The 15,774-nt window shown below is 39.7% G+C and overlaps 1 protein-coding gene across 8 annotated transcripts in view; it reads left to right on the top strand.

Annotated features, from left to right (window-relative positions):
* Positions 1-15,774, top strand: part of NELL1 (neural EGFL like 1) — a 273,062-nt gene that overhangs the window by 38,283 nt on the left and 219,005 nt on the right. The window lies entirely within an intron of this gene.

The raw sequence follows: 15,774 nt of genomic DNA, 5'->3' as shown, positions 1-15,774 counted from the left end.
ATCTCTAGTTACAGGAGTAAAATTGGAAGAGATTTTTTTTTTCCTCTATAAATATCTCATTCAAGAAGCATGCTAAACTGCTGTGGGATAAGAAAAAGAAAACAAAGTATTAAAATAGAACAATTCATTGTGATTATGACCAAATGTGGAAAAGGTTGATTGCTGATGGGGGAGTATTAAATGCATCTCTGTAGTTTAGGCAGTAGCTGAGCAATTCTGCTTGCCAGTGATTGCATTTAAGTGTGATGGATGGGTGTGCAGTCTGTTCTGCTGTGAGCTGCTTCACTCAACATACCTGAGAACCTGACGAATAGATAGATGCATCAGAGACATTAATTTTATTTTGCATAATCAGACAATGTAGTTTTTACTTATTTTTCCACGTGTTGCTCCATTTGGAAACTTCTGAGAAACCTGGAGGCTTCTTTTTTGCATGACTGGAACCAGTGGTTTTTGTTTTCTGAAGCGTATTCTGTGGTTTCCATTACCAGTTGTGAAGGCTGTGAGATGGCACATTGCCAGGATTTCAGGGAATGAAAATCAGCAAACCTAGAAACTCTCTCGCCTTGGGACTTGATCTCACAATTTTTATTGTAGACTTGAGACTTGGCAGCCGGTGAGAAAGAAATCAGAGACTTTGAAATTGGGGCTTTCGTAATAGTCTTTATGAATGAGGAAAACAAACAATTACATTTGTATCTTATTGCACTGAAATGAAAGAAAACAATATCCTTCATGTTCAGTGAGAGGATCAGCATATGCATTTTGGGATCGTGGCACTTAAATGGATTGGGTGATGATAGCAGATATTTTTTTGGAAGTCTTCATTTTATTCAGACAGGCAGAATAAAGCTAGATGAGCATTATAGGAGTTAAAGGAACATTCGAAAAAGTTTGAATTTTGACCCAAGTAATTATGAGATACTGTTTTGAGAGGAATGTTACAACCATTTTCTGCAACTCCATTAACTACTGAAAAATCTAATCTGAAGGAATGTTGCTTATTGGACCTTATTTGGACCTTAGAAGCAATTAAATGCTGAGAGTAATTTTAAGTTAATTGTGGCATGAAATCTACAGTTTGCAAAGATTCTCTTCATTTCAGTCATTTGATTTATTTATGTTCCCATTATTTATCTATACTACTACTACAAGGAAGTTATACTACTTCCTTGTTTTCAACAGAATGCTTTTTTCTTTGTTTATTGACATACTGGGTTTTGGGACAGGTTCTTCGTTATCTAGTTTGATTTTTTTTTTTTTTAATGAACAGCAAATGTGTTTTGAGAAGACCCTTTTTAGAAGACTGTTTAGCTGGCTGCTTTCTTGTACAGCATTTAAAATGAAGACAACACAAAACGACTGTCTGGTGCAGAATTCTTTCCAGGGACAGGAGAACTCCACAGAGTCATGGTTGTGACCTGATTTTCTTTACAGTAACAAGCAGAAATAGATAAATACAATTATGGAATAAGCTATGCTGTCATATGAGGTGACAAATATGTCCAGCCATCTGTGTCAGGGCTGATCCATCTAACCATGTCCCTTAAGGTGGTGCGTCCTAAGGTTGCTTCCAGCATAAATCTGTGCCAAGCTGTCTGTGTTTGGCTGTGTATTCTGGTGTTTTATGAGAACTCCTGTGGAAGAGTAATGGAAATAGTTCTGAAAGCATGACTTGAGGACAGATCATAGTAGAAGTTTAAATGAGATGGGAAAAAAAAAAAAAGGGAAGTCTAAGTTCCTGAGTCGGCTATAGCATCACTGTTCAGCTAATTAGAGAATTTTGTGAATGTTGGTGTTACTTTGATTAAATCTTAACCCTTTATATCTTTACACTCAGATAATGAATCAACATCTTGTTTATCATGGCATTTTCCTATGACAGTGCAATAAATACTAAAGCTTTGAAAATGAAGAGCAAGTCCACGAGGGGTACTCCTGAGCACTTCTGAAAACCCTAAGCCCTCTTCATGTTAGTGTTAGGGAAGCTGCAGCTGAAAGTGTGAGCAGAGTCCAGTGTGAAGAGGACTTTACGTGTAAATGTCACTATTTCAGGCTGGTGTGGTGCCTGTTCAGATGCCCAATGAGAAGTGATGCTTCTGCAGCCTTGAATGAACAAGAGGAAACAGGATATGAGTGCAGTCAGTATATTCACCTGTCCCACCTCCTGCAGAGGTTTGGTGTCATCAGAACAAGAATTTAGCCTCCTAAATTAGTGTACCTATCCAGTTAAAGTTCTCAGCTTTTTGTTTACTGTGTTTGCCAGCAAAACAAAAAGGGTAAAGAAAAAAAATTGACTGCCAAAATTAATGCCTTGAATTTCTACTGTATCTTCATTACAGACATGCCTAAATTTGCATAAATGCACATAAATGCATTATTTCTTTTGTTTAGGACTGTGGTAATGTGTTACATATTTGGAAGGCTATTGTGAGTGAACAATTTGTGAATGCAGTGTTACTAAAGTTAATCTGTACCTGAGAGTGCATTGCAAGTGTTTGCGTTGGGAAAACTACCCAGTCACAACCTAGTTTTGCTACAGGATTCATACTGGGATACTCTGGCCTCCAAGAACTGTAGCTGATCAGAAAGCATTGGAGAATAAGCTTCTAATTTGTAAACAGATAGGCAAATCTACATTTTCTTTTCCCAGCCCTATCATCCACGTTACTCTGATTTGTAAAATTGCTTTGACATTTGTACTTGATTATCTTTTGGATTCAATTCAAAGTCAGCTTTGTTTTTCAGGCCTGGGTAGGCTGGGGAGAAGTACTTGGGAAATAGCAAAGGCCTGTAGTGCTTTAAAGCATCACCTTTAAAGCAGTGTATTTGTCTCTGTTCTAATGAGATGTCATATGGAGGGGGAAGCATATGCATCAAAGGAGATTTATTTGCCCAAGTACAGGTCCTTTTGAAATCAGCTCCTGCTGCATCTTGCTGGCTCCTTTTAGTGCTCCTTCAAGAGCAAGGAGTGGGAATTGTAGCTGAGTTTGATGTTAGAGCTCAGAGCTTCTGACTCAGCAACCATAGAATGATTTGGGCTGGAAGGGCCTTTAAAAATGATCTTGTTCCAATCCCCTGCCGTGGGCAGGGACTCTTTCCACTATCCAAGATTGCTCCAAACCCTGTGCAGCCTGGCCTCGGGCACTTCCAGGGATGGGGCAGCCACAGCTGCTCTGGGCACCCTGTGCCAGGGCCTCACCTCCCTCACAGTGAAGAATTTCTTCCTATTTATCTGATCTAAACCCACCTCACTTTGATTTGAAGCCATTTTCCCTTGTCCTACCACTTTGTTTCCTTGTCCAAAGTCCCTCCCCAGTTCTCTTGAGGCCCCTTTAGGTACTGGAAGGTGCTAGAAGAAGGTTGTCTGAGCAAGGAGCTTTCCCAAGGCTGAGCAGCCCCAGATTTCTCAGCCCATCTTCATGGGGCAGAAAAAAGACGTGTTGAAGTCTGGACTGGAAATCTGTTGGATGTCACTGGACTCTCCTCACTGACTTGAAGAGCTTTTGTGCTAGACAGTAACCTCCAGCCAGGGATGTGTTTCAGAAAACTGATGTGAGAAGCCACGGGAGCACTTGCTAACATGCTTTTGACATTCTAGCAAGGCTCTGAAGGCTTAGAAAAATGAAAAGACAACATTAATTATAAATGTACTACTGATGCACAAGTAAAACCTGTGCTCAGAGTGACACGGAAATTAACTTGCCTGCTTCTGGTAGGATCTGTGCCTCCCTGCTCCAGGCAAAAAGGGGTTGTCAGGGATTTTCTGGTGAATGTTTCAGCTAGAGATTCAGCTAGAATACATTCTAGCTAGATTCAGCAGATTTTAGAGATTCTTCTAGATTCAGCTAGAGCAACTGCATCATTATCCTTAAATAATCAGTAGTACTAATATGTTGTAAATGCAGGTGAGCCCAGTGGGAAGAAATGACGATGTCTGACTCAATTCAGAAGGCTGAATTATTTCTTTATTATAAGTATGCTAAAATATATTATTATGTTATAGAAAAGGAGGATACTAAAACTACATACTACTTTCTCTGACTCTAACACAACTCGTGACCCTGTCTGAAAGCCCAGCCCCAGGTGGGTTGGAGTGGCCATCAGGCTCAAACCATCCTGTGCTGGTACTGTCACAGGGGACAGCATTCCAGTGGACAGCCAGGTGCCATGGGAAACAATGCAGACTCTACAGCTGAAACTAATTCCCAGAAAAGACAAACATCAGATCTTGTAGGACTTGTCAGCCTCTTGGTGTTGCAAATCTCCCAACAGCACAGGTATGAACAGAAGCCCAAGCTGGGAAAAAGCATGGCAGAGTTAATTTGATCATACATACATATATAAAATTATCTATTAGTGTGGCAAGCACATTTCTCTCCCTCTCAGGATTTTTCATAGAGGTGCACAGAGAGAAATGAAAGAGAAAAGAATTTCTATTTCTGCTCCTTGTTTTCCCCATGTGGAATGTGTTTGTAGAATTGATTACCTGGGGTGATTGCTTGATTGGATTCAGGTGAGGACTGTTTGAGCCTGATGGCCAATCCAACCCACCTGGGGCTGGACTCTCAGAGAGGGTCACGAGTTGTGTTAGAGTCAGAGAAAGTAGTATGTAGTTTTAGTATCCTCCTTTTGTATAACATATTAATGTATTTTAGCATAGTTATAATGAAGAAATAATTCAGCCTTCTGAATGGTGTTGAGAAGAGTGAGGGAATAGCATGGAGTCTACAATTGAGGAGGTGGCAGGTACTGTATCAAAATGTATTTATTGAAAATCTGTTTGCAAAATAGTAATTCCAAGTTGTTCTCAGTGTAGCTGATTGATCTGGAGGGGTAAGCCTGAAAGGTATTTTATTTATTTATTTATTTTTGTTTTATTTATCTTCAGCCGTATGGCTACAAAGGTACTCACCTATTCAGACAGTATCCATCTTCCTTTACTTGAACTCTGTGGGCATAGAAGGGAGAGAAAAGTGCTTTGATGAAAAAATTAATGGTTTTCCAGTGAAAATCTGTGCCAGAGTGCCTTTTGCTGTGAACACAGCCTGTAGATGGATACTCTTAGCTGTTTGATGGAGGGGGTTGGTAAGAGCATGAGAGAATAGATTATAAAACTGGAGCAGGCTTGGAAGTAGTCTCCAACTGAAAAAACATGTTGTCTGCTTCTTTTATGTTAGAACAGCGCATTCGGGAATAAAAAATGCATGAACAGTGAGAACTGCTTAATTGGAAAAATAAATAAATTAAAGTAACATCCTCCAAATATGGGAACCCAAGATGTCAGAGTTCTTATAAATTAGATATTCTGGCTGCCAACCTGTGATCTAAACGAAGTTCCGTGACTTTAATTAAAGTGTAATAAATTTAAAGAAGGTTAAGGGATGTATTTAAAAGAGGGATTTGCTGCTTTAGTTACTGTAAACACTTTCTCTTGAGAGGGAAAATAGTGTGGTGACGGTGCTATGCAGCTAGGTAATTTAGTCTCACTAGCTGAGTATGAGTTTGTGACCCAGATTGCTTCTCTGCTCTCCAAGGTGTAGCAAAAGCTGTCAGAGAAATGGTTGCTTGGGTAGAGTGGTGTAATTGTGCATCATGGGTGCACCCAACTTCTGAACTGTGCTACTGTGGAGTGGAAGTTAGTTGTCACCTACTTGTTTTCCCTTTTGTTGGGCAGAAAGGCTGTAAAATGTTCAGCATGAGGGAGCTCTGCAGCTGGCATGCCCCATCAGCTGCCATCAGTCTTTATCATTACAGTTACTGCAAGGAAATGTGGAGGATACAGTCAGCATTATTTTCTTTTTAAAGAAGCTTTTAAATAGCTAGGGTTTTTCACTGAATGGCTAATGCATCAGCAGAATGGTAGTATGGGTGTTTGCGACCAAAGACTGAATGATATGTTTTAATCCAGTCCCCAAATACAATGAAAATTTATTTTTTTAATCCCCAAAAAAAATAATTTGAACTCCTTTGTGTACTGCACTGAGAGAATTATGAGAATGAATGAGTATTTATGCAAGTGTTGAATAAGTACTGGAGGTAAAAAAGGTAGAAATGCATATCTGTGCCTGCCTGTGTTCGACCCTTTGGCTACCCCAGAAGGCAGAAATCACCTGCACAGCCACCTGGGCACTGAGCTTCAGCAGAGAGGCCTCACAAGCTCCTGCTCAGCATGGAATCTGCTTTGGGTTCCTTCTGGGAGCTGATCCAGCTGCTGCTGATGCCAGAAGAGGAGCAGAAGTCATTCTCCCGGAGTTTGGTTAAGGGTCTTCCACAGGAGCTTGGGGCTGAGTTTTAGGGACTCGTGGAGCCAGAGTTTGGTACCTGCAAAGCCCAGCGGTGCTGAATACAGAGTCAGCAGTGGTTTTGGACCCCCAGCCAGAACTGGGGACTTTCTGGTGGATTGTGCATGTTCCTAGGCAGGTTGATGGCTTCAACAGGACAGGAATATTGTGTTATGCTTCACCATTGCTATCTTGCATTCCTGGTATTTTTATGCTCTGAGTGTGTCAGAGAGAGAGGACGGATAATGGCAGAGGGAATGATCAAGGCTGGCAAGCCCTCAGATGGTTTAGTAATTTCCAAAAGTGTGTGACTAGGTGTATTATCAATTTCTCAAATACTTGTATACTGGTGCAATATACATGTAGACATTTTTAATGTTAAAAGCAATAAGTCTTTAAATTGGTGTAGTTAGTTATGAGAGCAAACTCTGAAAATTTAACTTGCACAGTTTGAAATGTATTTGGATATTTTTCTATGAATTTTTTTTCAGGAGAAGTCTCCTGTTACCTGGCTCTATTTTCCTTTATTTCTTGATGTGGAGGTCATATGGACAGAGAGGTGATCACAGTAATTTGAGAGTCAGCCAGATAAAGCAAATGTTTTGAGCTTTTTCCTTTCAGATTGTAAAAACAATTATCTTGCTCCAGCCAGGCAGATTAACTGAAATCTAAGAAATAAATGAACTCTTCCATTTGAAGTGGTTAGCTTAACTCTGGAGTTTAGAACTACAAGTCACATAGGATAGTATTGGAGCTGAATGGAGAAAATGACAGCATAATTCTAGTTAAATACTTCTGTAAAAACATTAGATCTCTGCCAAAGAACAAGTGATAACCCCTCTGAACTATTCAACAGCAGATTTGAGACCTGAGTCTTCATGTAGCAAATAGTACAGAGCCTTTCCAAAAGATCTGAAACCTCCTGGGTGTGGTGGGCGTTGAGCAAACAGGGCTGAGACTGCTGAGAGCTCTGAAACCAGCCCAGAGCTTTATGAAGTGGTTTCATATTTGAGGTGTCTTTCTTTGGCAGTTTAGCACTGTTACCTGGAAGGTAATTATTTTAGGACTCCAGTCTTTACAAAATCCTGTCCAGTCTCCTGCTTCAGAAGGTGAGGAGTTTCTGTGAGTCGAGGAACACTCCATTTCTGCACAGATAAGTGTCTAGTGAGCTGGTTGGTGTAGCTTTTGGTGGTGTGTTTTTCTTTTAACGTAAAAAAAAAAATCAGTTATTAGCATCTGATTCCACTTTAAATATTTTAATGATGTGAAGAATCCTTGTTGTGATCTGTTTTACCAATGGAAGTGTACATTGAAGAAGCAGTAAGGAGGTAGTTGGTAACTCGATCCTTGGCACAGGAGTAAGGTAACCTGCAATTGCCAGTCCAGTAACTTGTCCTTGTATCTGAGACCAGGCAGTAAATGAAAGAATCAGTGGAAACTGAATTACTTAATTGGGCTGGGCTGCAGTTTTAGTGGCATCCTCTTCAGCAAATCAATAGTGAAAGCAAATAACTGATAACTACCAGTTATCTGCACCAACTAAGGCAACTTGGACATTTTCAGCCCAAGCTGAATTTTTCTCTGTCACACCAGCTACTTACCTTGAGCTTGTCTGCAAGATGTGCCATGCAGCATCCCAGGGGAACAACCCAGTGCAGTCTGCAGTGAGAACTCTCATTGACTGTAGCAGAACCATGCTTTCACCTCCCCAGCGTGTCAGATGTTGTGAGAAATGTGCTGTCCCTGCAGAGCGCTTTTCTGCCTGTCTGTTGGCAGTTTCCATCTAAATTTAATTTTAGAACCAATATAATGGCTTGTTCTATGCTTACTGTCTGTTTCATACACTTCCCCAGTCATGGCCAATTAGTTATTTGTGGAGGGGCTGTAGTGTTATCTTTCAAACAACCAAGGCTAAACGGGACAGTTGGAAATTACCGTGGGGAAAGGGAGCTGTGGGTTATTGGATGAACCTGCAGGAGGAGCTGAGGAACAGGGAATGGGGCCATGGAGCTGGTGTGACAGTGGCTGGTGGGGAGGAGGAGTGGCAGCTCCAGGGAGGGCTGAGTGCCTTTGCACAGGGCTGAGACAACCCCAGGGGCAGCCAAGCACACCCTGCCATCCCCAGCCTGCAGTTGCCTTCCATCACTGCAGCAAATTGGCTCTGGAATATGGATGAGGTTATTTTATGATTACACACAAATCCTCCACTGATGACATGAACCCCTTGATGAGATTATCCTCTGACAAGATACCCTGCAAAGCAATTAACTTCTCAGCAGATGTGGTTTTGGAAGGGGGGAAGAAGCTGTTTAGTAAAAAAGGTTTCTTGTGGCTGACTGAATTTTCAATTTAGCTTTTGTAGCAGTGCAGAAAGAATTGAAATCAAAAGCCTCGTTCTTTTCACAATTGCACCTATCTTACTGTACTAGATAAATCAACTTTGGGGTTGAGAGGAGCCTGAGACAAAGGGAAAACAAAAGGAAAGACAAAGGCTGGATATATTTTGTGAAGAGGAGCTGTTCCAAAGCTGTAAAAGCTTATCATGCCTCAGGTTCTGTAGCTGCCAGAGTGAAGATCCATGTGCTGCAGGTCTTGGGCCAGGCACCAGCTGAGTTTCAGAACTGCCAGTTCTTACTCCATAAATGCCTTGTGACAAACCCCAAAAACAATCTTAGATTTAAAAAAAAATCCATGACAAAATAGAGATGGCATTAGCCATTTAATCATGCTTTTACCTCTTTGTACAGATAGAATTTTATTTTGGGGTTCATTTTGCTGCAAGACCTTATTTGTGCACATTTTGATGCATATTGTTCCTCTTTTGCTTTCTGATTTTAGGATAAGCTTAATTGGCTACTACTCGTTTCATAGATATTCTAATACAGTTTTTTATCTCAGATTTATCTTGCTTTAAGGGTTTCTTTTATTTGGGAGAGGAGCTTTTCTTCTTTTTGGATCTTGAAAGAACCCATTGAATTAATTTCTTCCTCTTATTTCTAGAATCTGCTTTTAATCACTCAGATTTGGTTTGATGATATTTACATCCAGGATGTACTCTGAACATTTGGTCGATCTGAGATGGGCCTTTGGTGTAATATTTGGTACGGTAACAAATGAGTTTTTAGTGCTGTGTTTTTAGCTTTCTTGTTAACAGTTTGCTTTAGTCAGTGTTCTGGTTTAGAACCTGAGCTTCAAATATTGCTGAGGTTGAAGGGTGTCTTTTAGGGACCCTCTGAGTTTTAGTATAGTCCTCATTTATAAGTGTATTTTTCCCCTTGACTGTAGTGGATACTTGTGTGCATCATAAAAACCCTGCTGCTTTGTGGTTTATGCTCTGGTAGCCAGATAGTGACAGTTGCTCACAAGTGACAGAGAGATGCTAAAATGCCTTTGGAGAGTCAGATATTTGTTTGAAAAGTGGCATTTGGTCTATGTAGCTCTCAGCTCTGTATGGAGAAGTTTAAAGTCCTGAATTCACATTAATCCATAGAAGTTGAGCACATTGATTTTTGTAAGGAAAGCCTGTATATGCAGATGACATTCACCTCAGCACTTCAGAGGAAGGATTCTTTTGACCTAGACACCACCTTAAGTTTTGCTGAGTATAGCAAAAATTATCATGTTCACCAAAACCTGTGACAAGTGTTCTTGTGTGCTCCTGTTACCTGCAGGTTATGTACAAGTTTTAGGGGCAATGCCAGGGCCAGGAGCTGCATGCTATTGAGCTCAGCTTTACCTAAAAGAAAAAGGTTTCTGTGTGATTTAGTGCCATCAGGCAGCTGAGCAGCACACAGCTGCTGTCTCTACAGCGGGATGGGGAAGGGATTTGGAAGGATGAAAGTGCAGGGTGGGCAGAGGTGTGTTGAAATATAGATAGTTTAACAGGTAAAGCTATGTAAAATGAAGAATTAATTCACATCTCCCATCAGCTGTCAGGTGTTTAGGTGTTTTCCTGGAAGAAGCAGGGCTTTGTCTCACACTGTGGTTAACTGGGGAAGACAAATGCTGTAATTCCAAGCATCCCCATCCCCTTTCTGTTTTCCCCAGCTCATGTTGCTGAGTGTGATGTGCATGGGGGATCCCTCGGGCCAGCTGTGTCCCCTCCCAGGCTCCCTGTGCCCCCAGCCCCTCGTTGTGTTGATAGTAAAAGGGTTTTAAAATCATGGGGATTTGGGGAGTTAGAAGGAAAGTTAGGCTTAGCAGGCCCTGGGAAAATACCCTGGGAAAGTATGGGCCTTGTACTTGCTAGAGCTGCACCTGTGTAACCAGTATATGATAAATTATATAATTGTTAGATGTGATGATTGTTTAGTAATTAAATATAATTGCTGTAAGAATAATCATGAGAAACTGTGGTCAGGGGCTTGAGAAAGACCACAAGAAATTAATGCTTGAATAAGATCAATCTATACAATAGAACAATATGAGTTTAATAATTAATATGTAAGTTATATAAGGATAGAATATAAAATACGTAGAGCTCGAAAGCCATGTCGGAGTCAGATTTGGGTCTGTACCCCTGATTCCCAGAGCTCTCAATAAAAGCACCTGCAGATAATCATATCCTGTGATTATGTGTGTTCCTGAACACTGGCAGAGTGAGGAGCAGAAGAGGCCCTGGCACTGTGCAAGCGCTGCTGACCATCAGCTCAAACACAGTGTGATACCCACACTGTTCTGGTCTCAAATCCAGCACGTGGCTCCATACCAGCTGCTTTGAAGAAAATGAGCTCAGTCCTAGCCAAGAGCAGCAGTTGCCTAAGCTGAGAAATCTGATAACTATTTGGGTATCAAACCAGCTGTCTTGGCACTAAAAGCCCTGCTCTGGATCCATCACATGTAAGATACAGTTGACCCCATAATTTGGTATAATTTTTTCCTATGTAACTCTTGACAATCCTAAGCAAATGGCCAAATTTCTATTTCTGCTTAGAGTCTGACTCAGCCTATTTTCTGGGTTTTTCACACTTTCAGAAGTGCTGTTTTTTATTATATGAAGATGGGTAAACATTGCAGCCTCATAGACAGGCTTTTGGGGCTCAGACACCCTTTACTCTGTTTTTGCCAGGAACCATTTGTATCTGTTTTGTCATTTGCAAGTAAAGTTCATAATATTGTCCTTGTTTGTAAAGGTGTTGGAATCTACCTCAAGTTCTCCAGATGAAAGTTGCCATAGAAGCAACTCTGACAGATGCATTTCTGCTTTTGTGGGGCCACGCTGTGTCATATAATGAGTCCAGTCCTCTACTTTGGGTCAATAATGATGATTTGTTTTAGTTTAGTGCTTCAGAAATTCTGATAAAATTAATGGATATGTTTGTAGGAAACTGAAGAGTGTAGTAAGTTTTATAACAAAAGTCCCACACAGGCAGATCTGTGAATTTACCCTTACACAATTGATGTGTGGAGAGTAAACCCCCAAAACCTGCCAGTGAAACATGCTCTTGTGACCATCTTCACTTGTATTTGTGTAGTTTTGTCCTGTTTGTTAGTCACTTTGAATTTTTCTTGAATGAAAAAAAGAGATTTAAAAAAAAAAAGAATTTTATTTAGATGAATTTTTTTTTTTAATTTAGATTTGTATTTGGAATAATTAAAGTGAAAAATAGAGTACATTACCTTTGCCTCTGTGATTATACAGGAAAATCAATGAAATCATTTGGGTGACAGACCCTGAAGGGAATGTAAACTGAGCATGCACTCTTGAGTCTTTTACCTGACATATGCTATTACTGGACACCTATTATTTTTTTCTCCCAAAGCTGAACAATACTTTGATTAAATGGTTGGCAGTTACTATTGTATATTCAACATTTCATAAGAAAAGGCTTACTCTCATACCCCAAGATTTTAATCTAAATTGCTTTCCTCTGTTAAATGATTGTGAACTCCTATACTATGGCAGAGGAGATAGCACCAAAAAAGAAATCAAAATTTCCCTCAGAAAGTTTGTTTTTCTGAAACAAAACACTGGAAACTCAATGAATAATTCAATTGAAGTTTCTCCAGAATTGAATGCATGTCAAGTAATGCATCCTATCTGTAAATACTATCAAGAAAATCCAATGACATTGGTATTACATTTTCATTGGGAAGCATATAGAAAATAGGTTGAGAGAGAAACACGTAAAGATATCTTAGTATTTATTTTTAAAATAATTTCTTAATCTCTTTGGAAGTATAGATATAAAGACAAATGCCAATACTGTATCTTAAAGCTATGAACTGGTGTAAGCAATCTGTTTCTCTATGCAGGTGGGTTCAGAGAACATGCTGGACAAACTTTTTGAAGCAGCTGGTTATTTTTATGCAATGGGCTGTGTTGGGAGGTCTCATTTGCTATTTCAGAGGTGTGCTGTGTTTTTGCAGGCTCAGCTGGAGATGATAGCAAGGGTCAAAGGTGGTCAACACCTCTGCAAATTTGATTAGGGAAAAGATTGATGCAAAACATGGGAACTTCCTTCTCTGACTTTCTTTACAGAAGTTGAGAGTGCTGTTTCAAAGACTGCCACAAACAGAACTCTTCCATACCCTTCAGTATATTTAAAGCATCTGAAGATCCAGATGGATGTATACAGGGTAATGAATGGTTGCAGGAGAGTGTAATTTTTGAGCATCAGGCTTTGAATTGCAAAAATCTGTTTTGATGATTCACCCTGATGTTAGGAAGGGCTCCTGTGCAGCTGTTGGAGGGGCCTCTAGAGAGTGAATAATTCACTGTAAGATGAATCACACCCTAGAAACACTTATGTCTCTTCATTAAATGAGTCTAGAGAACTAGCTGCACTGTAGGTATGAACTTTTGAGACATTTAAAATTGGGAGTGATAAATTCGACACCTGTTCTCTACACGGAAATTTAGAGCTTCCCTCTGAGGAGGGATCCCAAACAAAGGAAAAAGGAACCCCTGGGCTTTTATACCCTCACAGTCTAAATCTCTGTTTCAAGCCTGATTAATGCAGTTCAGGGCTGTGCATGTTCACAGATTTCAGAGAATGTTCTGAGCTGGAAGGGACCCACAAGGACCAGAGTCCGTCTCTTAAGTGAATGGCCCATGTGAAGATCAAGCCCTCAATTTGGATGTTGTTTAGCATCATGCTTTAACCAACTGAGCTAATCCCAGAGTTTTCCTATCCGGCATGCAAACAGAAGAAGGAATGTTCCTATTTTAGTAACCTTCTCATATTTTAGACATGGAAGATTTTGAAAATGTCATGATTTAGTGTGCTGCTTTGTAGTGACCCTTGAGTTCAGTCTATTTTATGGTTCAGAATTTTAGGCAGTGATCAGTCCACGTTGGCTGATGTATCCTAATGTGAGCAGACATTTAGTTTATTTTCAAAGTTTATTTTCATTTTCTGCTAAATATTTCAGCAGTTTCAAAAAATGCATCTGGCATGGCAAATACTGTATGTAGGATGTAGAGCTGCATCTCCACAAAAGAGGAAATAAAGTGTTAACTTCTGCTTAGAAAAGTTGTGTATAAGGAATCATCTTCACTGCAAAAGACAATTCCATGTCATGTTTTTTCCAGAGGGAGTGGGACCCAGTATGAGAGGCAATTAAACCTCAGTCATGCCCAACCTAAAGGCTTAGATCTTGGGCAGAGACATGGTCTTTGTGATGTGGGTTAATCTGTCTGTGGTTCAGTCTGCACATGTATAGAATGAGGGTATTTTCTTGTTCTACCATTCTATATTAGGTATATACCATTATACCATTGTACATTTACACATTATGAAGATGTTAAAATTAATTTATATTGAGTACATGGAAGGGATCTGTTTCCTCGTCCAAGAGAGCTTGAGAAGTTCTAGAGAACTTCTTCTTCTAGAGAAGTTCTTCCTCTGTGCAGAGCAAGATGTGTGTGTATATTAGGATGAAAATATTTTAGATGTGTCTCCTTTCAGGAATCTGCTGATTATTTTATAGAGTCTCTGTTTTCTGCATATTGTCTTTATTATGGCAGAGAGGCCTGTTTGAAATGTGTCCTTGGGAGAGGGGATTCTGATGATTGCACAAGAACACTTAATGAATCAAAGCATGCAGACAGGGTAGAGACATGGATAAAAAACACAAGAATATAATGGGTATTTTCTGATTAGCAGGTGTATTTCTTACTGTATTTTTCTAAATGAATCAGTGGTTACTGAATGTATTCTGAGCATGAGCCTTTCAATACAGTGGAATTGGTTCATTGTTTTACCTGGTTTTATAGTTTAACTTCTTTGAAATATGTTGGTGTAAAGTAGGGGCAAATCAAGCTTTCTCCAGGAAAGTGAATGCAGCAATCATAAATCTGGAAGCCTGAAGTGTGTAGTAGAGCTTCCATTAACCTAGAGACCTGGGTCTCCTCATGTTGGAGGGGCTATTCAGTCTGCAGCAGTTTTAGTGACCACAGTTCCCCTGAGTCATCTTCCTGAGCATTCCTTTTCTTGTGAAGTGTATTGTGCATTTCTCTGTGTTGGCATCAAAGCCAAATGTGCTGGAAACTGGTCTCCAAGGAGCTCTAGACCAGTAGTTCATAAGCTGAAGTGTATAATTTAGCTATTCATATGCCAAATACAGAATATTGGTCACAGGGGTATAAAGCCATAGAACGTGGTGCACCACAGCCCAGAAAGGCAAGTAGGGAAAAGTGAGTGATGTGGAAGCTTAATGTGGATATTTTGTTTCTTTGGGGTTTCTTTGTTTTGTTTTAATTTTTTTTTAACTAACATGCTTTTCCACCTTTTCGTTTCCCAAGAGTACAGAAAGGCTTACAAGAATAGCAATATATTTTTCTGAATTTTGTAATTGTGAAGATGAGTTCAGTTGCCAGGCTTTTTTTTTTCTGGTGATGTTTAACAGTATACAATAATAAAGTAAATTGTCATAGTTTGTAATTCAGAGGATGTCAACCAAAACATCTTTTGGCATAAAAAGATAATCAAGGACTGATCTACATCTCATGTCCTCTCTTGACTCCTAAGCCTGTTACTGCATAGGGAGATCTAAGGAAAACAAATCAGCCTTGTCAACCTGTGTGGAATAAGGCACAAACTAACTTAACCCCTTAATTTAAGGTAAATGGCTGCTTCAGAAATATTATTCGAATTAGAGTAGAACAGTAGAGGAATATGGGGAATTTTGAGTTTTTGTGTCATAAGGATGGCCCCTTGTGAAGAGACTGGAAAGGAGGTGACTACAGCCCTGTCCACACAGGTTGAAAGAGTGTTAAATCATCAGAAAAAACAAGATAAACCACATTAGCCTGTCTCTGATTTGTCTTCCTAACTTGCTATTGTTGAACTGTCATGTAACAGTGTCAGGTTTTGATTTTTTAATATGCTGTTGTAGATAGATATTGTACAGTTCTTTTATCAACTTTAACTAGGTCAGGTGAATAAGAATCAAATATTCTTCAATAAGTAGTGTTTTTGAACCTGGTCAGTGCTGGGATTTTATATAATAGGAGAAATGAAGTTCTTTATTGAATATCGATTAGCCT

This window comes from Taeniopygia guttata, chromosome 5 (assembly GCF_048771995.1).
Source record: "Taeniopygia guttata chromosome 5, bTaeGut7.mat, whole genome shotgun sequence".
Classification (NCBI taxonomy): Eukaryota; Metazoa; Chordata; class Aves; order Passeriformes; family Estrildidae; genus Taeniopygia; species Taeniopygia guttata.
This window is presented reverse-complemented; position numbering and strand designations above follow the sequence as displayed.